Source organism: Lissotriton vulgaris, chromosome 1_1, assembly GCF_964263255.1.
Source record: "Lissotriton vulgaris chromosome 1_1, aLisVul1.2, whole genome shotgun sequence".
Taxonomy (NCBI): Eukaryota; Metazoa; Chordata; class Amphibia; order Caudata; family Salamandridae; genus Lissotriton; species Lissotriton vulgaris.
Window position 1 is genome coordinate 234,381,914 of NC_141685.1, and position 21,129 is coordinate 234,403,042.

General features: G+C 39.9%; 8 non-coding genes across 8 annotated transcripts; all 8 read right to left on the reverse strand.

Annotated features, from left to right (window-relative positions):
* Nucleotides 1-981: 981 nt before the first annotated feature.
* TRNAA-AGC (transfer RNA alanine (anticodon AGC)) lies at nucleotides 982-1,054 on the reverse strand. Its single transcript has one exon. It is a non-coding gene; the product is annotated as a tRNA-Ala (tRNA).
* Nucleotides 1,055-2,031: 977 nt separating this feature from the next.
* TRNAA-AGC (transfer RNA alanine (anticodon AGC)) lies at nucleotides 2,032-2,104 on the reverse strand. The gene has a single exon. It is a non-coding gene; the product is annotated as a tRNA-Ala (tRNA).
* A 2,030-nt stretch (nucleotides 2,105-4,134) lies between these two features.
* TRNAA-AGC (transfer RNA alanine (anticodon AGC)) lies at nucleotides 4,135-4,207 on the reverse strand. The gene has a single exon. It is a non-coding gene; the product is annotated as a tRNA-Ala (tRNA).
* An 8,125-nt stretch (nucleotides 4,208-12,332) lies between these two features.
* TRNAA-AGC (transfer RNA alanine (anticodon AGC)) lies at nucleotides 12,333-12,405 on the reverse strand. Its single transcript has one exon. It is a non-coding gene; the product is annotated as a tRNA-Ala (tRNA).
* Nucleotides 12,406-13,382: 977 nt separating this feature from the next.
* TRNAA-AGC (transfer RNA alanine (anticodon AGC)) lies at nucleotides 13,383-13,455 on the reverse strand. Its single transcript has one exon. It is a non-coding gene; the product is annotated as a tRNA-Ala (tRNA).
* A 3,505-nt stretch (nucleotides 13,456-16,960) lies between these two features.
* Nucleotides 16,961-17,033, reverse strand: TRNAK-CUU (transfer RNA lysine (anticodon CUU)). The gene has a single exon. It is a non-coding gene; the product is annotated as a tRNA-Lys (tRNA).
* A 755-nt stretch (nucleotides 17,034-17,788) lies between these two features.
* TRNAK-CUU (transfer RNA lysine (anticodon CUU)) lies at nucleotides 17,789-17,861 on the reverse strand. The gene has a single exon. It is a non-coding gene; the product is annotated as a tRNA-Lys (tRNA).
* Nucleotides 17,862-19,276: 1,415 nt separating this feature from the next.
* TRNAA-AGC (transfer RNA alanine (anticodon AGC)) lies at nucleotides 19,277-19,349 on the reverse strand. Its single transcript has one exon. It is a non-coding gene; the product is annotated as a tRNA-Ala (tRNA).
* Between the last annotated feature and the right edge of the window lie 1,780 nt (nucleotides 19,350-21,129).

Genomic DNA, 21,129 nt, shown 5'->3' on the forward strand with positions numbered 1-21,129 from the left:
CCCTGTGTGTTTAATCTGCATAACATGAAAAAAGTAACCTCACTGCCTTCCACACTTTATTTGAAGTCCAATTGCCCATAACAGTGTTCAGTTCACTCCTAACTTATGCCTTACCTCCACTTATGGGATGTTTTACAGTTCAGGTTGGCCTGTTTACTACTCGAATATGAGTGATATTGTGGTGTGTTCATCTGGACTCATACCCTACCTAATCTTGAAGTTAAATTTCCCACCAATGAGAAACCAAGGGAGATTCCATTTTTGATAGTTATTGCATGTCTAATGCAAGAATAATCACCAGATTATGAGAGTCCAGCAAAAATTACTCATTTTCGCCCAACGTGGGGCTCAAACCCATGACCCTGAGATTAAGAGTCTCATGCTCTACCGACTGAGCTAGCCGGGCTCCCACTTCAAGATGGTATGCAGACTAATCATTTTTTATGAAGGAAATCCATTCCTGGACAATTTTTGGGAGTTATTGCAGGTCTAATGCAAGAATAATCTCCATATTATGAGAGTCAATGCAATATTCAGGCAAAAATTACTCGTTTTCGCCCAACGTGGAGCTCGAACCCACAACCCTGAGATTAAGAGTCTCATGCTCTACCGACTGAGCTAGCCGGGCTCCCTCCTTAAGACAGTATGCAGACCAATCCCTTTTTGTGAAAAAAATCAAATCCTGGATATTCCTCTACTCTTGTTTTGCAAGGAAAGCCAGATTTATACATCCTTCAGAGGACAGAGTGTCAAAAAAAATAAGAGAAAATGAAAATGGAAGTTGTGAGAACTTCATTTTGAGATTGCATAAGAATTCAAATTCCTCTCACATGCTAAAGAATACCTGAACCCTTTTGATTAAACCACTTTAGTTGTTATAATGAGACCATATTTGAAAGCCATCTGTGATTTTTCTGTTCTTACTCTGCAATGACCATGGGCAATGACAAGTTAAAAATAAAATGTATGCAAATTTTATAATGGAGAATGCGGGCATCGATCCCGCTACCTCTCGCATGCTAAGCGAGCGCTCTACCATTTGAGCTAATTCCCCTGTGTGTTTAATCTGCCTAACATGAAAAAAGTAACCTTACTGCCTTCCACACTTTATTTGAAGTCCAATTGCCCATAACAGTGTTCAGTTCACTCCTAACTTACGCCTTACCTCCACTTATGGGATGTTTTACAGTTCAGGTTGGCCTGTTTACTACTCGATTATGAGTGATATTGTGGTGTGTTCATCTAGACTCATACTCTACCTAATCTTGAAGTTAAATTTCCCACCAATGAGAAACCAAGGGAGATACCATTTTTGATAGTTATTGCATGTCTAATGCAAGAATAATCACCAGATTATGAGAGTCCAGCAAAAATTACTCATTTTCGCCCAACGTGGGGCTCGAACCCACGACCCTGAGATTAAGAGTCTCATGCTCTACCGACTGAGCTAGCCGGGCTCCCACTTCAAGATGGTATGCAGACTAATCATTTTTTATGAAGGAAATCCATTCCTGGACAATTTTTGGGAGTTATTGCAGGTCTAATGCAAGATTAATCTCCATATTATGAGAGTCAATGCAATATTCAGGCAAAAATTACTCGTTTTCGCCCAACGTGGGGCTCGAACGCACGACCCTGAGATTAAGAGTCTCATGCTCTACCGACTGAGCTAGCCGGGCTCCCTCCTTAAGACAGTATGCAGACCAATCCCTTTTTGTGAAAAAAATCAAATCCTGGATATTCCTCTACTCTTGTTTTGCAAGGAAAGCCAGATTTATACATCCTTCAGAGGACAGAGTGTCAAAAAAATAAGAGAAAATGAAAATGGAAGTTGTGAGAACTTCATTTTGAGATTGCATAAGAATTCAAATTCCTCTCACATGCTAAAGAATACCTGAACCCTTTTGATTAAACCACTTTAGTTGTTATATTGAGACCATATTTGAAAGCCATCTGTGATTTTTCTGTTCTTACTCTGCAATGACCATGGGCAATGACAAGTTAAAAATAAAATGTATGCAAATTTTATAATGGAGAATGCGGGCATCGATCCCGCAACCTCTCGCATGCTAAGCGAGCACTCTACCATTTGAGCTAATTCCCCTGTGTGTTTAATCTGCATAACATGAAAAAAGTAACCTCACTGCCTTCCACACTTTATTTGCAGTCCAATTGCCCATAACAGTGTTCAGTTCACTCCTAACTTATGCCTTACCTCCACTTATGGGATGTTTTACAGTTCAGGTTGGCCTGTTTACTACTCGAATATGAGTGATATTGTGGTGTGTTCATCTAGACTCATACCCTACCTAATCTTGAAGTTAAATTTCCCACCAATGAGAAACCAAGGGAGATACCATTTTTGATAGTTATTGCATGTCTAATGCAAGAATAATCACCAGATTATGAGAGTCCAGCAAAAATTACTCATTTTCGCCCAACGTGGGGCTCAAACCCACGACCCTGAGATTAAGAGTCTCATGCTCTACCGACTGAGCTAGCCGGGCTCCCACTGCAAGATGGTATGCAGACTAATCATTTTTTATGAAGGAAATCCATTCCTGGACAATTTTTGGGAGTTATTGCAGGTCTAATGCAAGATTAATCTCCATATTATGAGAGTCAATGCAATATTCAGGCAAAATTTACTCGTTTTCGCCCAACGTGGGGCTTGAACTCACGACCCTGAGATTAAGAGTCTCATGCTCTACCGACTGAGCTAGCCGGGCTCCCTCCTTAAGACAGTATGCAGACCAATCCCTTTTTGTGAAAAAAATCAAATCCTGGATATTCCTCTACTCTTGTTTTGCAAGGAAAGCCAGATTTATACATCCTTCAGAGGACAGAGTGTCAAAAAAAATAAGAGAAAATGAAAATGGAAGTTGTGAGAACTTCATTTTGAGATTGCAGAAGAATTCAAATTCCTCTCACATGCTAAAGAATACCTGAACCCTTTTGATTAAACCACTTTAGTTGTTATATTGAGACCATATTTGAAAGCCATCTGTGATTTTTCTGTTCTTACTCTGCAATGACCATGGGCAATGACAAGTTAAAAATAAAATGTATGCAAATTTTATAATGGAGAATGCGGGCATCGATCCCACTACCTCTCGCATGCTAAGCGAGCACTCTACCATTTGAGCTAATTCCCCTGTGTGTTTAATCTGCATAACATGAAAAAAGTAACCTCACTGCCTTCCACACTTTATTTGCAGTCCAATTGCCCATAACAGTGTTCAGTTCACTCCTAACTTATGCCTTACCTCCACTTATGGGATGTTTTACAGTTCAGGTTGGCCTGTTTACTACTCGAATATGAGTGATATTGTGGTGTGTTCATCTAGACTCATACCCTACCTAATCTTGAAGTTAAATTTCCCACCAATGAGAAACCAAGGGAGATACCATTTTTGATAGTTATTGCATGTCTAATGCAAGAATAATCACCAAATTATGAGAGTCCAGCAAAAATTACTCATTTTCGCCCAACGTGGGGCTCGAACCCACGACCCTGAGATTAAGAGTCTCATGCTCTACCGACTGAGCTAGCCGGGCTCCCACTTCAAGATGGTATGCAGACTAATCATTTTTTATGACGGAAATCCATTCCTGGACAATTTTTGGGAGTTATTGCTGGTCTAATGCAAGATTAATCTCCATATTATGAGAGTCAATGCAATATTCAGGCAAAAATTACTCGTTTTCGCCCAACGTGGGGCTCGAACTCATGACCCTGAGATTAAGAGTCTCATGCTCTAGCGACTGAGCTAGCCGGGTTCCCTCCTTAAGACAGTATGCAGACCAATCCCTTTTTGTGAAAAAAATCAAATCCTGGATATTCCTCTACTCTTGTTTTGCAAGGAAAGCCAGATTTATACATCCTTCAGAGGACAGAGTGTCAAAAAAAAATAAGAGAAAATGAAAATGGAAGTTGTGAGAACTTCATTTTGAGATTGCAGAAGAATTCAAATTCCTCTCACATGCTAAAGAATACCTGAACCCTTTTGATTAAACCACTTTAGTTGTTATATTGAGACCATATTTGAAAGCCATCTGTGATTTTTCTGTTCTTACTCTGCAATGACCATGGGCAATGACAAGTTAAAAATAAAATGTATGCAAATTTTATAATGGAGAATGCGGGCATCGATCCCGCTACCTCTCGCATGCTAAGCGAGCGCTCTACCATTTGAGCTAATTCCCCTGTGTGTTTAATCTGCATAACATGAAAAAAGTAACCTTACTGCCTTCCACACTTTATTTGAAGTCCAATTGCCCATAACAGTGTTCAGTTCACTCCTAACTTATGCCTTACCTCCACTTATGGGATGTTTTACAGTTCAGGTTGGCCTGTTTACTACTCGATTATGAGTGATATTGTGGTGTGTTCATCTAGACTCATACTCTACCTAATCTTGAAGTTAAATTTCCCACCAATGAGAAACCAAGGGAGATACCATTTTTGATAGTTATTGCATGTCTAATGCAAGAATAATCACCAGATTATGAGAGTCCAGCAAAAATTACTCATTTTCGCCCAACGTGGGGCTCGAACCCACGACCCTGAGATTAAGAGTCTCATGCTCTACCGACTGAGCTAGCCGGGCTCCCACTTCAAGATGGTATGCAGACTAATCATTTTTTATGAAGGAAATCCATTCCTGGACAATTTTTGGGAGTTATTGCAGGTCTAATGCAAGATTAATCTCCATATTATGAGAGTCAATGCAATATTCAGGCAAAAATTACTCGTTTTCGCCCAACGTGGGGCTCGAACCCACGACCCTGAGATTTAGAGTCTCATGCTCTACCGACTGAGCTAGCCGGGCTCCCTCCTTAAGACAGTATGCAGACCAATCCCTTTTTGTGAAAAAAATCAAATCCTGGATATTCCTCTACTCTTGTTTTGCAAGGAAAGCCAGATTTATACATCCTTCAGAGGACAGAGTGTCAAAAAAATAAGAGAAAATGAAAATGGAAGTTGTGAGAACTTCATTTTGAGATTGCATAAGAATTCAAATTCCTCTCACATGCTAAAGAATACCTGAACCCTTTTGATTAAACCACTTTAGTTGTTATATTGAGACCATATTTGAAAGCCATCTGTGATTTTTCTGTTCTTACTCTGCAATGACCATGGGCAATGACAAGTTAAAAATAAAATGTATGCAAATTTTATAATGGAGAATGCGGGCATCGATCCCGCTACCTCTCGCATGCTAAGCGAGCACTCTACCATTTGAGCTAATTCCCCTGTGTGTTTAATCTGCATAACATGAAAAAAGTAACCTCACTGCCTTCCACACTTTATTTGCAGTCCAATTGCCCATAACAGTGTTCAGTTCACTCCTAACTTATGCCTTACCTCCACTTATGGGATGTTTTACAGTTCAGGTTGGCCTGTTTACTACTCGATTATGAGTGATATTGTGGTGTGTTCATCTAGACTCATACTCTACCTAATCTTGAAGTTAAATTTCCCACCAATGAGAAACCAAGGGAGATACCATTTTTGATAGTTATTGCATGTCTAATGCAAGAATAATCACCAGATTATGAGAGTCCAGCAAAAATTACTCATTTTCGCCCAACGTGGGGCTCGAACCCACGACCCTGAGATTAAGAGTCTCATGCTCTACCGACTGAGCTAGCCGGGCTCCCGCTTCAAGATGGTATGCAGACTAATCATTTTTTATGAAGGAAATCCATTCCTGGACAATTTTTGGGAGTTATTGCAGGTCTAATGCAAGATTAATCTCCATATTATGAGAGTCAATGCAATATTCAGGCAAAAATTACTCGTTTTCGCCCAACGTGGGGCTCGAACCCACGACCCTGAGATTAAGAGTCTCATGCTCTACCGACTGAGCTAGCCGGGCTCCCTCCTTAAGACAGTATGCAGACCAATCCCTTTTTGTGAAAAAAATCAAATCCTGGATATTCCTCTACTCTTGTTTTGCAAGGAAAGCCAGATTTATACATCCTTCAGAGGACAGAGTGTCAAAAAAAATAAGAGAAAATGAAAATGGAAGTTGTGAGAACTTCATTTTGAGATTGCATAAGAATTCAAATTCCTCTCACATGCTAAAGAATACCTGAACCCTTTTGATTAAACCACTTTAGTTGTTATATTGAGACCATATTTGAAAGCCATCTGTGATTTTTCTGTTCTTACTCTGCAATGACCATGGGCAATGACAAGTTAAAAATAAAATGTATGCAAACTTTATAATGGAGAATGCGGGCATCGATCCCGCTACCTCTCGCATGCTAAGCGAGCACTCTACCATTTGAGCTAATTCCCCTGTGTGTTTAATCTGCATAACATGAAAAAAGTAACCTCACTGCCTTCCACACTTTATTTGCAGTCCAATTGCCCATAACAGTGTTCAGTTCACTCCTAACTTATGCCTTACCTACACTTATGGGATGTTTTACAGTTCAGGTTGGCCTGTTTACTACTCGAATATGAGTGATATTGTGGTGTGTTCATCTAGACTCATACCCTACCTAATCTTGAAGTTAAATTTCCCACCAATGAGAAACCAAGGGAGATACCATTTTTGATAGTTTTTTGCATGTCTAATGCAAGAATAATCACCAGATTATGAGAGTCCAGCAAAAAATACTCATTTTCGCCCAACGTGGGGCTCGAACCCACGACCCTGAGATTAAGAGTCTCATGCTCTACCGACTGAGCTAGCCGGGCTCCCACTTCAAGATGGTATGCAGACTAATCATTTTTTATGAAGGAAATCCATTCCTGGACAATTTTTGGGAGTTATTGCAGGTCTAATGCAAGATTAATCTCCATATTATGAGAGTCAATGCAATATTCAGGCAAAAATTACTCGTTTTCGCCCAACGTGGGGCTCGAACCCACGACCCTGAGATTAAGAGTCTCATGCTCTAACGACTGAGCTAGCGGGGCTCCCTCCTTAAGACAGTATGCAGACCAATCCCTTTTTGTGAAGAAAATCAAATCCTGGATATTCCTCTACTCTTGTTTTGCAAGGAAAGCCTGATTTATACATCCTTCAGAGGGCAGAGTGTCAAAAAAAAATAAGAGAAAATGAAAACGGAAGTTGTGAGAACTTCATTTTGAGATTGCATAAGAATTCAAATTCCTCTCACATGCTAAAGAATACCTGAACCCTTTTGATTAAACCACTTTAGTTGTTATAATGAGACCATATTTGAAAGCCATCTGTGATTTTTCTGTTCTTACTCTGCAATGACCATGGGCAATGACAAGTTAAAAATAAAATGTATGCAAATTTTATAATGGAGAATGCGGGCATCTACCCCGCTACCTCTCGCATGCTAAGCGAGCGCTCTACCATTTGAGCTAATTCCCCTGAGTGTTTAATCTGCATAACATGAAAAAAGTAACCTCACTGCCTTCCACACTTTATTTGCAGTCCAATTGCCCATAACAGTGTTCAGTTCACTCCTAACTTATGCCTTACCTCCACTTATGGGATGTTTTACAGTTCAGGTTGGCCTGTTTACTACTCGAATATGAGTGATATTGTGGTGTGTTCATCTAGACTCATACCCTACCTAATCTTGAAGTTAAATTTCCCACCAATGAGAAACCAAGGGAGATACCATTTTTGATAGTTATTGCATGTCTAATGCAAGAATAATCACCAGATTATGAGAGTCCAGCAAAAATTACTCATTTTCGCCCAACGTGGGGCTCAAACCCATGACCCTGAGATTAAGAGTCTCATGCTCTACCAACTGAGCTAGCCGGGCTCCCACTTCAAGATGGTATGCAGACTAATCATTTTTTATGAAGGAAATCCATTCCTGGACAATTTTTGGGAGTTATTGCAGGTCTAATGCAAGATTAATCTCCATATTATGAGAGTCAATGCAATATTCAGGCAAAAATTACTCGTTTTCGCCAAACGTGGGGCTCGAACCCACGACCCTGAGATTAAGAGTCTCATGCTCTACCGACTGAGCTAGCCGGGCTCCCTCCTTAAGACAGTATGCAGACCAATCCCTTTTTGTGAAGAAAATCAAATCCTGGATATTCCTCTACTCTTGTTTTGAAAGGAAAGCCTGATTTATACATCCTTCAGAGGACAGAGTGTCAAAAAAAAATAAGAGAAAATGAAAACGGAAGTTGTGAGAACTTCATTTTGAGATTGCATAAGAATTCAAATTCCTCTCACATGCTAAAGAATACCTGAACCCTTTTGATTAAACCACTTTAGTTGTTATAATGAGACCATATTTGAAAGCCATCTGTGATTTTTCTGTTCTTACTCTGCAATGACCATGGGCAATGACAAGTTAAAAATAAAATGTATGCAAATTTTATAATGGAGAATGCAGGCATCAACCCCGCTACCTCTCGCATGCTAAGCGAGCGCTCTACCATTTGAGCTAATTCCCCTGAGTGTTTAATCTGCATAACATGAAAAAAGTAACCTCACTGCCTTCCACACTTTATTTGCAGTCCAATTGCCCATAACAGTGTTCAGTTCACTCCTAACTTATGCCTTACCTCCACTTATGGGATGTTTTACAGTTCAGGTTGGCCTGTTTACTACTCGAATATGAGTGATATTGTGGTGTGTTCATCTAGACTCATACCCTACCTAATCTTGAAGTTAAATTTCCCACCAATGAGAAACCAAGGGAGATACCATTTTTGATAGTTATTGCATGTCTAATGCAAGAATAATCACCAGATTATGAGAGTCCAGCAAAAATTACTCATTTTCGCCCAACGTGGGGCTCAAACCCACGACCCTGAGATTAAGAGTCTCATGCTCTACCGACTGAGCTAGCCGGGCTCCCACTTCAAGATGGTATGCAGACTAATCATTTTTTATGAAGGAAATCCATTCCTGGACAATTTTTGGGAGTTATTGCAGGTCTAATGCAAGATTAATCTCCATATTCTGGGAGTCAATGCAATATTCAGGCAAAAATTACTCGTTTTCGCCCAACGTGGGGCTCGAACCCACGACCCTGAGATTAAGAGTCTCATGCTCTACCGACTGAGCTAGCCGGGCTCCCTCCTTAAGACAGTATGCAGACCAATCCCTTTTTGTGAAGAAAATCAAATCCTGGATATTCCTCTACTCTTGTTTTGCAAGGAAAGCCTGATTTATACATCCTTCAGAGGACAGAGTGTCAAAAAAAATAAGAGAAAATGAAAACGGAAGTTGTGAGAACTTCATTTTGAGATTGCATAAGAATTCAAATTCCTCTCACATGCTAAAGAATACCTGAACCCTTTTGATTAAACCACTTTAGTTGTTATAATGAGACCATATTTGAAAGCCATCTGTGATTTTTCTGTTCTTACTCTGCAATGACCATGGGCAATGACAAGTTAAAAATAAAATGTATGCAAATTTTATAATGGAGAATGCGGGCATCAACCCCGCTACCTCTCGCATGCTAAGCGAGCGCTCTACCATTTGAGCTAATTCCCCTGAGTGTTTAATCTGCATAACATGAAAAAAGTAACCTCACTGCCTTCCACACTTTATTTGCAGTCCAATTGCCCATAACAGTGTTCAGTTCACTCCTAACTTATGCCTTACCTCCACTTATGGGATGTTTTACAGCTCAGGTTGGCCTGTTTACTACTCGAATATGAGTGATATTGTGGTGTGTTCATCTAGACTCATACCCTACCTAATCTTGAAGTTAAATTTCCCACCAATGAGAAACCAAGGGAGATACCATTTTTGATAGTTATTGCATGTCTAATGCAAGAATAATCACCAGATTATGAGAGTCCAGCAAAAATTACTCATTTTCGCCCAACGTGGGGCTCAAACCCACGACCCTGAGATTAAGAGTCTCATGCTCTACCGACTGAGCTAGCCGGGCTCCCACTTCAAGATGGTATGCAGACTAATCATTTTTTATGAAGGAAATCCATTCCTGGACAATTTTTGGGAGTTATTGCAGGTCTAATGCAAGATTAATCTCCATATTATGAGAGTCAATGCAATATTCAGGCAAAAATTACTCGTTTTCGCCCAACGTGGGGCTCGAACCCACGACCCTGAGATTAAGAGTCTCATGCTCTACCGACTGAGCTAGCCGGGCTCCCTCCTTAAGACAGTATGCAGACCAATCCCTTTTTGTGAAGAAAATCAAATCCTGGATATTCCTCTACTCTTGTTTTGCAAGGAAAGCCTGATTTATACATCCTTCAGAGGACAGAGTGTCAAAAAAAATAAGAGAAAATGAAAACGGAAGTTGTGAGAACTTCATTTTGAGATTGCATAAGAATTCAAATTCCTCTCACATGCTAAAGAATACCTGAACCCTTTTGATTAAACCACTTTAGTTGTTATAATGAGACCATATTTGAAAGCCATCTGTGATTTTTCTGTTCTTACTCTGCAATGACCATGGGCAATGACAAGTTAAAAATAAAATGTATGCAAATTTTATAATGGAGAATGCGGGCATCAACCCCGCTACCTCTTGCATGCTAAGCGAGCGCTCTACCATTTGAGCTAATTCCCCTGAGTGTTTAATCTGCATACCATGAAAAAAGTAACCTCACTGCCTTCCACACTTTATTTGCAGTCCAATTGCCCATAACAGTGTTCAGTTCACTCCTAACTTATGCCTTACCTCCACTTATGGGATGTTTTACAGTTCAGGTTGGGCTGTTTACTACTCGAATATGAGTGATATTGTGGTGTGTTCATCTAGACTCATACCCTACCTAATCTTGAAGTTAAATTTCCCACCAATGAGAAACCAAGGGAGATACCATTTTTGATAGTTATTGCATGTCTAATGCAAGAATAATCACCAGATTATGAGAGTCCAGCAAAAATTACTCATTTTCGCCCGACGTGGGGCTCGAACCCACAACCCTGAGATTAAGAGTCTCATGCTCTACCGACTGAGCTAGCCGGGCTCCCACTTCAAGATGGTATGCAGACTAATCATTTTTTATGAAGGAAATCCATTCCTGGACAATTTTTGGGAGTTATTGCAGGTCTAATGCAAGATTAATCTCCATATTATGAGAGTCAATGCAATATTCAGGCAAAAATTACTCATTTTTGCCCAACGTGGGGCTCAAACCCACGACCCTGAGATTAAGAGTGTCATGCTCTACCGACTGAGCTAGCCGGGCTCCCTCCTTAAGACAGTATGCAGACCAATCCCTTTTTGTGAAGAAAATCAAATCCTGGATATTCCTCTACTCTTGTTTTGCAAGGAAAGCCTGATTTATACATCCTTCAGAGGACAGAGTGTCAAAAAAAATAAGAGAAAATGAAAATGGAAGTTGTGAAAACTTCATTTTGAGATTGCATAAGAATTCAAATTCCTCTCACATGCTAAAGAATACCTGAACCCTTTTGATTAAACCACTTTAGTTGTTATAATGAGACCATATTTGAAAGCCATCTGTGATTTTTCTGTTCTTACTCTGCAATGACCTTGGCAATGACAAGTTAAAAATAAAATGTATGCAAATTTTATAATGGAGAATGCGGGCATCGAGCCCGCTACCTCTCGCATGATAAGCGAGCGCTTTACTATTTGAGCTAATTCCCCTGTGTGTTTAATCTGCATAACATGAAAAAAGTAACCTTACTGCGTTCCACACTTTATTTGAAGTCCAATTGCCCATAACAGTGTTCAGTTCACTCCTAACTTATGCCTTACCTCCACTTATGGGATGTTTTACAGTTCAGGTTGGCCTGTTTACTACTCGAATATGAGTGATATTGCGCTGTGTTCATCTAGACTCATACCCTAGCTAATCTTGAAGTTAAATTTCCCACCAATGAGAAACCAAGGGAGATACCATTTCTGATAGTTATTGCATGTCTAATGCAAGAATATTCACCAGATTATGAGAGTCAATGCAATAATCCAGCAAAAAGTACTCATTTTCGCCCAACGTGGGGCTCGAACCCACGACCCTGAGATTAAGAGTCTCATGCTCTACCGACTGAGCTAGCCGGGCTCCCTCCTTAAGACAGTATGCAGACCAATCCCTTTTTGTGAAAAAAATCAAATCCTGGATATTCCTCTACTCTTGTTTTGCAAGGAAAGCCAGATTTATACATCCTTCAGAGGACAGAGTGTCAAAACAAATAAGAGAAAATGAAAACGGAAGTTGTGAGAACTTCATTTTGAGATTGCATAGGAATTCAAATTCCTCTCACATGCTAAAGAATACCTGAACCCTTTTGATTAAACCACTTTAGTTGTTATAATGAGACCATATTTGAAAGCCATCTGTGATTTTTCTGTTCTTACTCTGCAATGACCTTGGCAATGACAAGTTAAAAATAAAATGTATGCAAATTTTATAATGGAGAATGCGGGCATCGATCCCGCTACCTCTCGCATGCTAAGCGAGCGCTCTACCATTTGAGCTAATTCCCCTGTGTGTTTAATCAGCATAACATGAAAAAAGTAACCTCACTGCCTTCCACACTTTATTTGAAGTCCAATTGCCCATAACAGTGTTCAGTTCACTCCTAACTTATGCCTTACCTCCACTTATGGGATGTTTTACAGTTCAGGTTGGCCTGTTTACTACTCGAATATGAGTGATTTTGTGGTGTGTTCATCTAGACTCATACCCTACCTAATCTTGAAGTTAAATTTCCCACCAATGAGAAACCAAGGGAGATACCATTTTTGATAGTTATTGCATGTCTAATGCAAGAATAATCACCAGATTATGAGAGTCCAGCAAAAATTACTCATTTTCGCCCAACGTGGAGCTCGAACCCACGACCCTGAGATTAAAAGTCTCATGCTCTACCGACTGAGCTAGCCGGGCTCCCACTTCAAGATGGTATGCAGACTAATCATTTTTTATGAAGGAAATCCAGTCCTGGACAATTTTTGGGAGTTATCGCAGGTCTAATGCAAGAATAATCTCCATATTATGAGAGTCAATGCAATATTCAGGCAAAAATTACTCGTTTTCGCCCAACGTGGGGCTCGAACCCACGACCCTGAGATTAAGAGTCTCATGCTCTACCGACTGAGCTAGCCGGGCTCCCTCCTTAAGACAGTATGCAGACCAATCCCTTTTTGTGAAAAAAATCAAATCCTGGATATTCCTCTACTCTTGTTTTGCAAGGAAAGCCAGATTTATACATCCTTCAGAGGACAGAGTGTCAAAAAAAATAAGAGAAAATGAAAACGGAAGTTGTGAGAACTTCATTTTGAGATTGCATAAGAATTCAAATTCCTCTCACATGCTAAAGAATACCTGAACCCTTTTGATTAAACCACTTTAGTTGTTATAATGAGACCATATTTGAAAGCCATCTGTGATTTTTCTGTTCTTACTCTGCAATGACCTTGGCAATGACAAGTTAAAAATAAAATGTATGCAAATTTTATAATGGAGAATGCGGGCATCGATCCCGCTACCTCTCGCATGCTAAGCGAGCGCTCTACCATTTGAGCTAATTCCCCTGAGTGTTTAATCTGCATAACATGAAAAAAGTAACCTCACTGCCTTCCACACTTTATTTGCAGTCCAATTGCCCATAACAGTGTTCAGTTCACTCCTAACTTATGCCTTACCTCCACTTATGGGATGTTTTACAGCTCAGGTTGGCCTGTTTACTACTCGAATATGAGTGATATTGTGGTGTGTTCATCTAGACTCATACCCTACCTAATCTTGAAGTTAAATTTCCCACCAATGAGAAACCAAGGGAGATACCATTTTTGATAGTTATTGCATGTCTAATGCAAGAATAATCACCAGATTATGAGAGTCCAGCAAAAATTACTCATTTTCGCCCAACGTGGGGCTCAAACCCACGACCCTGAGATTAAGAGTCTCATGCTCTACCGACTGAGCTAGCCGGGCTCCCACTTCAAGATGGTATGCAGACTAATCATTTTTTATGAAGGAAATCCATTCCTGGACAATTTTTGGGAGTTATTGCAGGTCTAATGCAAGATTAATCTCCATATTATGAGAGTCAATGCAATATTCAGGCAAAAATTACTCGTTTTCGCCCAACGTGGGGCTCGAACCCACGACCCTGAGATTAAGAGTCTTATGCTCTACCGACTGAGCTAGCCGGGCTCCCTCCTTAAGACAGTATGCAGACCAATCCCTTTTTGTGAAGAAAATCAAATCCTGGATATTCCTCTACTCTTGTTTTGCAAGGAAAGCCTGATTTATACATCCTTCAGAGGACAGAGTGTCAAAAAAAATAAGAGAAAATGAAAACGGAAGTTGTGAGAACTTCATTTTGAGATTGCATAAGAATTCAAATTCCTCTCACATGCTAAAGAATACCTGAACCCTTTTGATTAAACCACTTTAGTTGTTATAATGAGACCATATTTGAAAGCCATCTGTGATTTTTCTGTTCTTACTCTGCAATGACCATGGGCAATGACAAGTTAAAAATAAAATGTATGCAAATTTTATAATGGAGAATGCGGGCATCAACCCCGCTACCTCTTGCATGCTAAGCGAGCGCTCTACCATTTGAGCTAATTCCCCTGAGTGTTTAATCTGCATAACATGAAAAAAGTAACCTCACTGCCTTCCACACTTTATTTGCAGTCCAATTGCCCATAACAGTGTTCAGTTCACTCCTAACTTATGCCTTACCTCCACTTATGGGATGTTTTACAGTTCAGGTTGGCCTGTTTACTACTCGAATATGAGTGATATTGTGGTGTGTTCATCTAGACTCATACCCTACCTAATCTTGAAGTTAAATTTCCCACCAATGAGAAACCAAGGGAGATACCATTTTTGATAGTTATTGCATGTCTAATGCAAGAATAATCACCAGATTATGAGAGTCCAGCAAAAATTACTCATTTTCGCCCGACGTGGGGCTCGAACCCACAACCCTGAGATTAAGAGTCTCATGCTCTACCGACTGAGCTAGCCGGGCTCCCACTTCAAGATGGTATGCAGACTAATCATTTTTTATGAAGGAAATCCATTCCTGGACAATTTTTGGGAGTTATTGCAGGTCTAATGCAAGATTAATCTCCATATTATGAGAGTCAATGCAATATTCAGGCAAAAATTACTCATTTTTGCCCAACGTGGGGCTCAAACCCACGACCCTGAGATTAAGAGTCTCATGCTCTACCGACTGAGCTAGCCGGGCTCCCTCCTTAAGACAGTATGCAGACCAATCCCTTTTTGTGAAGAAAATCAAATCCTGGATATTCCTCTACTCTTGTTTTGCAAGGAAAGCCTGATTTATACATCCTTCAGAGGACAGAGTGTCAAAAAAAATAAGAGAAAATGAAAATGGAAGTTGTGAAAACTTCATTTTGAGATTGCATAAGAATTCAAATTCCTCTCACATGCTAAAGAATACCTGAACCCTTTTGATTAAACCACTTTAGTTGTTATAATGAGACCATATTTGAAAGCCATCTGTGATTTTTCTGTTCTTACTCTGCAATGACCTTGGCAATGACAAGTTAAAAATAAAATGTATGCAAATTTTATAATGGAGAATGCGGGCATCGAGCCCGCTACCTCTCGCATGATAAGCGAGCGCTTTACTATTTGAGCTAATTCCCCTGTGTGTTTAATCTGCATAACATGAAAAAAGTAACCTTACTGCGTTCCACACTTTATTTGAAGTCCAATTGCCCATAACAGTGTTCAGTTCACTCCTAACTTATGCCTTACCTCCACTTATGGGATGTTTTACAGTTCAGGTTGGCCTGTTTACTACTCGAATATGAGTGATATTGCGCTGTGTTCATCTAGACTCATACCCTAGCTAATCTTGAAGTTAAATTTCCCACCAATGAGAAACCAAGGGAGATACCATTTCTGATAGTTATTGCATGTCTAATGCAAGAATATTCACCAGATTATGAGAGTCAATGCAATAATCCAGCAAAAAGTACTCATTTTCGCCCAACGTGGGGCTCGAACCCACGACCCTGAGATTAAGAGTCTCATGCTCTACCGACTGAGCTAGCCGGGCTCCCTCCTTAAGACAGTATGCAGACCTATCCCTTTTTGTGAAAAAAATCAAATCCTGGATATTCCTCTACTCTTGTTTTGCAAGGAAAGCCAGATTTATACATCCTTCAGAGGACAGAGTGTCAAAAAAATAAGAGAAAATGAAAATGGAAGTTGTGAGAACTTCATTTTGAGATTGCATAAGAATTCAAATTCCTCTCACATGCTAAATAATACCTGAACCCTTTTGATTAAACCACTTTAGTTGTTATAATGAGACCATATTTGAAAGCCATCTGTGATTTTTCTGTTCTTACTCTGCAATGACCATGGGCAATGACAAGTTAAAAATAAAATGTATGCAAATTTTATAATGGAGAATGCGGGCATCGATCCCACTACCTCTCGCATGCTAAGCGAGCGCTTTACTATTTGAGCTAATTCCCCTGTGTGTTTAATCTGCATAACATGAAAAAAGTAACCTTACTGCGTTCCACACTTTATTTGAAGTCCAATTGCCCATAACAGTGTTCAGTTCACTCCTAACTTATGCCTTACCTCCACTTATGGGATGTTTTACAGTTCAGGTTGGCCTGTTTACTACTCGAATATGAGTGATATTGCGCTGTGTTCATCTAGACTCATACCCTAGCTAATCTTGAAGTTAAATTTCCCACCAATGAGAAACCAAGGGAGATACCATTTCTGATAGTTATTGCATGTCTAATGCAAGAATATTCACCAGATTATGAGAGTCAATGCAATAATCCAGCAAAAATTACTCATTTTCGCCCAACGTGGGGCTCGAACCCACGACCCTGAGATTAAGAGTCTCATGCTCTACCGACTGAGCTCGCCGGGCTCCCACTTCAAGATGGTATGCAGACTAATCATTTTTTATGAAGGAAATCCATTCCTGGACAATTTTTGGGAGTTATTGCAGGTCTAATGCAAGATTAATCTCCATATTATGAGAGTCAATGCAATATTCAGGCTAAAATTACTCCTTTTCGCCCAACGTGGGGCTCGAACCCACGACCCTGAGATTAAGAGTCTCACGCTCTACCGACTGAGCTAGCCGGGCTCCCTCCTTAAGACAGTATGCAGACCAATCCCTTTTTGTGAAGAAAATCAAATCCTGGATATTCCTCTACTTGTTTTGCAAGGAAAGCCTGATTTATACATCCTTCAGAGGACAGAGTGTCAAAAAAAAATAAGAGAAAATGAAAACGGAAGTTGTGAGAACTTCATTTTGAGATTGCATAAGAATTCAAATTCCTCTCACATGCTAAAGAATACCTGAACCCTTTTGATTAAACCACTTTAGTTGTTATATTGAGACCATATTTGAAAGCCATCTGTGATTTTTCTGTTCTTACTCTGCAATGACCATGGGCAATGACAAGTTAAAAATAAAATGTATGCAAATTTTATAATGGAGAATGCGGGCATCAACCCCGCTACCTCTTGCATGCTAAGCGAGCGCTCTACCATTTGAGCTAATTCCCCTGAGTGTTTAATCTGCATAACATGAAAAAAGTAACCTCACTGCCTTCCACACTTTATTTGCAGTCCAATTGCCCATAACAGTGTTCAGTTCACTCCTAACTTATGCCTTACCTCCACTTATGGGATGTTTTACAGTTCAGGTTGGCCTGTTTACTACTCGAATATGAGTGATATTGTGGTGTGTTCATCTAGACTCATACCCTACCTAATCTTGAAGTTAAATTTCCCACCAATGAGGAACCAAGGGAGATACCATTTTTGATAGTTATTGCATGTCTAATGCAAGAATAATCACCAGATTATGAGAGTCCAGCAAAAATTACTCATTTTCGCCCGACGTGGGGCTCGAACCCACGACCCTGAGATTAAGAGTCTCATGCTCTACCGACTGAGCTAGCCGGGCTCCCACTTCAAGATGGTATGCAGACTAATCATTTTTTATGAAGGAAATCCATTCCTGGACAATTTTTGGGAGTTATTGCAGGTCTAATGCAAGATTAATCTCCATATTATGAGAGTCAATGCAATATTCAGGCAAAAATTACTCATTTTTGCCCAACGTGGGGCTCAAACCCACGACCCTGAGATTAAGAGTCTCATGCTCTACCGACTGAGCTAGCCGGGCTCCCTCCTTAAGACAGTATGCAGACCAATCCCTTTTTGTGAAGAAAATCAAATCCTGGATATTCCTCTACTCTTGTTTTGCAAGGAAAGCCTGATTTATACATCCTTCAGATGACAGAGTGTCAAAAAAAATAAGAGAAAATGAAAATGGAAGTTGTGAAAACTTCATTTTGAGATTGCATAAGAATTCAAATTCCTCTCACATGCTAAAGAATACCTGAACCCTTTTGATTAAACCACTTTAGTTGTTATAATGAGACCATATTTGAAAGACATCTGTGATTTTTCTGTTCTTACTCTGCAATGACCTTGGCAATGACAAGTTAAAAATAAAATGTATGCAAATTTTATAATGGAGAATGCGGGCATCGAGCCCGCTACCTCTCGCATGATAAGCGAGCGCTTTACTATTTGAGCTAATTCCCCTGTGTGTTTAAGCTGCATAACATGAAAAAAGTAACCTTACTGCGTTCCACACTTTATTTGAAGTCCAATTGCCCATAACAGTGTTCAGTTCTCTCCTAACTTATGCCTTACCTCCACTTATGGGATGTTTTACAGTTCAGGTTGGCCTGTTTACTACTCGAATATGAGTGATATTGCGCTGTGTTCATCTAGACTCATACCCTAGCTAATCTTGAAGTTAAATTTCCCACCAATGAGAAACCAAGGGAGATACCATTTCTGATAGTTATTGCATGTCTAATGCAAGAATATTCACCAGATTATGAGAGTCAATGCAATAATCCAGCAAAAATTACTCATTTTCGCCCAACGTGGGGCTCGAACCCACGACCCTGAGATTAAGAGTCTCATGCTCTACCGACTGAGCTAGCCGGGCTCCCTCCTTAAGACAGTATGCAGACCTATCCCTTTTTGTGAAAAAAATCAAATCCTGGATATTCCTCTACTCTTGTTTTGCAAGGAAAGCCAGATTTATACATCCTTCAGAGGACAGAGTGTCAAAAAAAATAAGAGAAAATGAAAATGGAAGTTGTGAGAACTTCATTTTGAGATTGCATAAGAATTCAAATTTCTCTCACATGCTAAAGAATACCTGAACCCTTTTGATTAAACCACTTTAGTTGTTATAATGAGACCATATTTGAAAGCCATCTGTGATTTTTATGTTCTTACTCTGCAATGACCATGGGCAATGACAAGTTAAAAATAAAATGTATGCAAATTTTATAATGGAGAATGCGGGCATCGATCCCGCTACCTCTCGCATGCTAAGCGAGCGCTCTACCATTTGAGCTAATTCCCCTGTGTGTTTAATCTGCATAACATGAAAAAAGTAACCTCACTGCCTTCCACACTTTATTTGAAGTCCAATTGCCCATAAAAGTGTTCAGTTCACTCCTAACTTATGCCTTACCTCCACTTATGGGATGTTTTACAGTTCAGGTTGGCCTGTTTACTACTCGAATATGAGTGATATTGTGGTGTGTTCATCTAGACTCATACCCTACCTAATCTTGAAGTTAAATTTCCCACCAATGAGAAACCAAGGGAGATACCATTTTTGATAGTTATTGCATGTCTAATGCAAGAATATTCACCAGATTATGAGGATCCAGCAAAAATTACTCATTTTCGCCCAACGTGGAGCTCGAACCCACGACCCTGAGATTAAAAGTCTCATGCTCTACCAACTGAGCTAGCCGGGCTCCCACTTCAAGATGGTATGCGGACTAATCATTTTTTATGATGGAAATCCATTCCTGGACAATTTTTGGGAGTTATTGCACGTCTAATGCAAGATTAATCTCCATATTATGAGAGTCAATGCAATATTCAGGCAAAAATTACTCGTTTTCGCTCAACGTGGGGCTCGAACCCACGACCCTGAGATTAAGAGTCTCATGCTCTACCGACTGAGCTAGCCGGGCTCCCTCCTTAAGACAGTATGCAGACCAATCCCTTTTTGTGAAGAAAATCAAATCCTGGATATTCCTCTACTCTTGTTTTGCAAGGAAAGCCTGATTTATACATCCTTCAGAGGACAGAGTGTCAAAAAAAATAAGAGAAAATGAAAATGGAAGTTGTGAGAACTTCATTTTGAGATTGCATAAGAATTCAAATTCCTCTCACATGCTAAAGAATACCTGAACCCTTTTGATTAAACCACTTTAGTTGTTATAATGAGACCATATTTGAAAGCCATCTGTGATTTTTCTGTTCTTACTCTGCAATGACCATGGGCAATGACAAGTTAAAAATAAAATGTATGCAAATTTTATAATGGAGAATGCGGGCATCGATCCCACTACCTCTCGCATGCTAAGCGAGCGCTTTACTATTTGAGCTAATTCCCCTGTGTGTTTAATCTGCATAACATGAAAAAAGTAACCTTACTGCGTTCCACACTTTATTTGAAGTCCAATTGCCCATAACAGTGTTCAGTTCACTCCTAACTTATGCCTTACCTCCACTTATGGGATGTTTTACAGTTCAGGTTGGCCTGTTTACTACTCGAATATGAGTGATATTGCGCTGTGTTCATCTAGACTCATACCCTAGCTAATCTTGAAGTTAAATTTCCCACCAATGAGAAACCAAGGGAGATACCATTTCTGATAGTTATTGCATGTCTAATGCAAGAATATTCACCAGATTATGAGAGTCAATGCAATAATCCAGCAAAAATTACTCATTTTCGCCCAACGTGGGGCTCGATCCCACGACCCTGAGATTAAGAGTCTCATGCTCTACCGACTGAGCTAGCCGGGCTCCCACTTCAAGATGGTATGCAGACTAATCATTTTTTATGAAGGAAATCCATTCCTGGACAATTTTTGGGAGTTATTGCAGGTCTAATGCAAGATTAATCTCCATATTATGAGAGTCAATGCAATATTCAGGCAAAAATTACTCGTTTTCGCCCAACGTGGGGCTCGAACCCACGACCCTGAGATTAAGAGTCTCATGCTCTACCGACTAAGCTAGCCGGGCTCCCTCCTTAAGACAGTATGCAGACCAATCCCTTTTTGTGAAGAAAATCAAATCCTGGATATTCCTCTACTCTTGTTTTGTAAGGAAAGCCT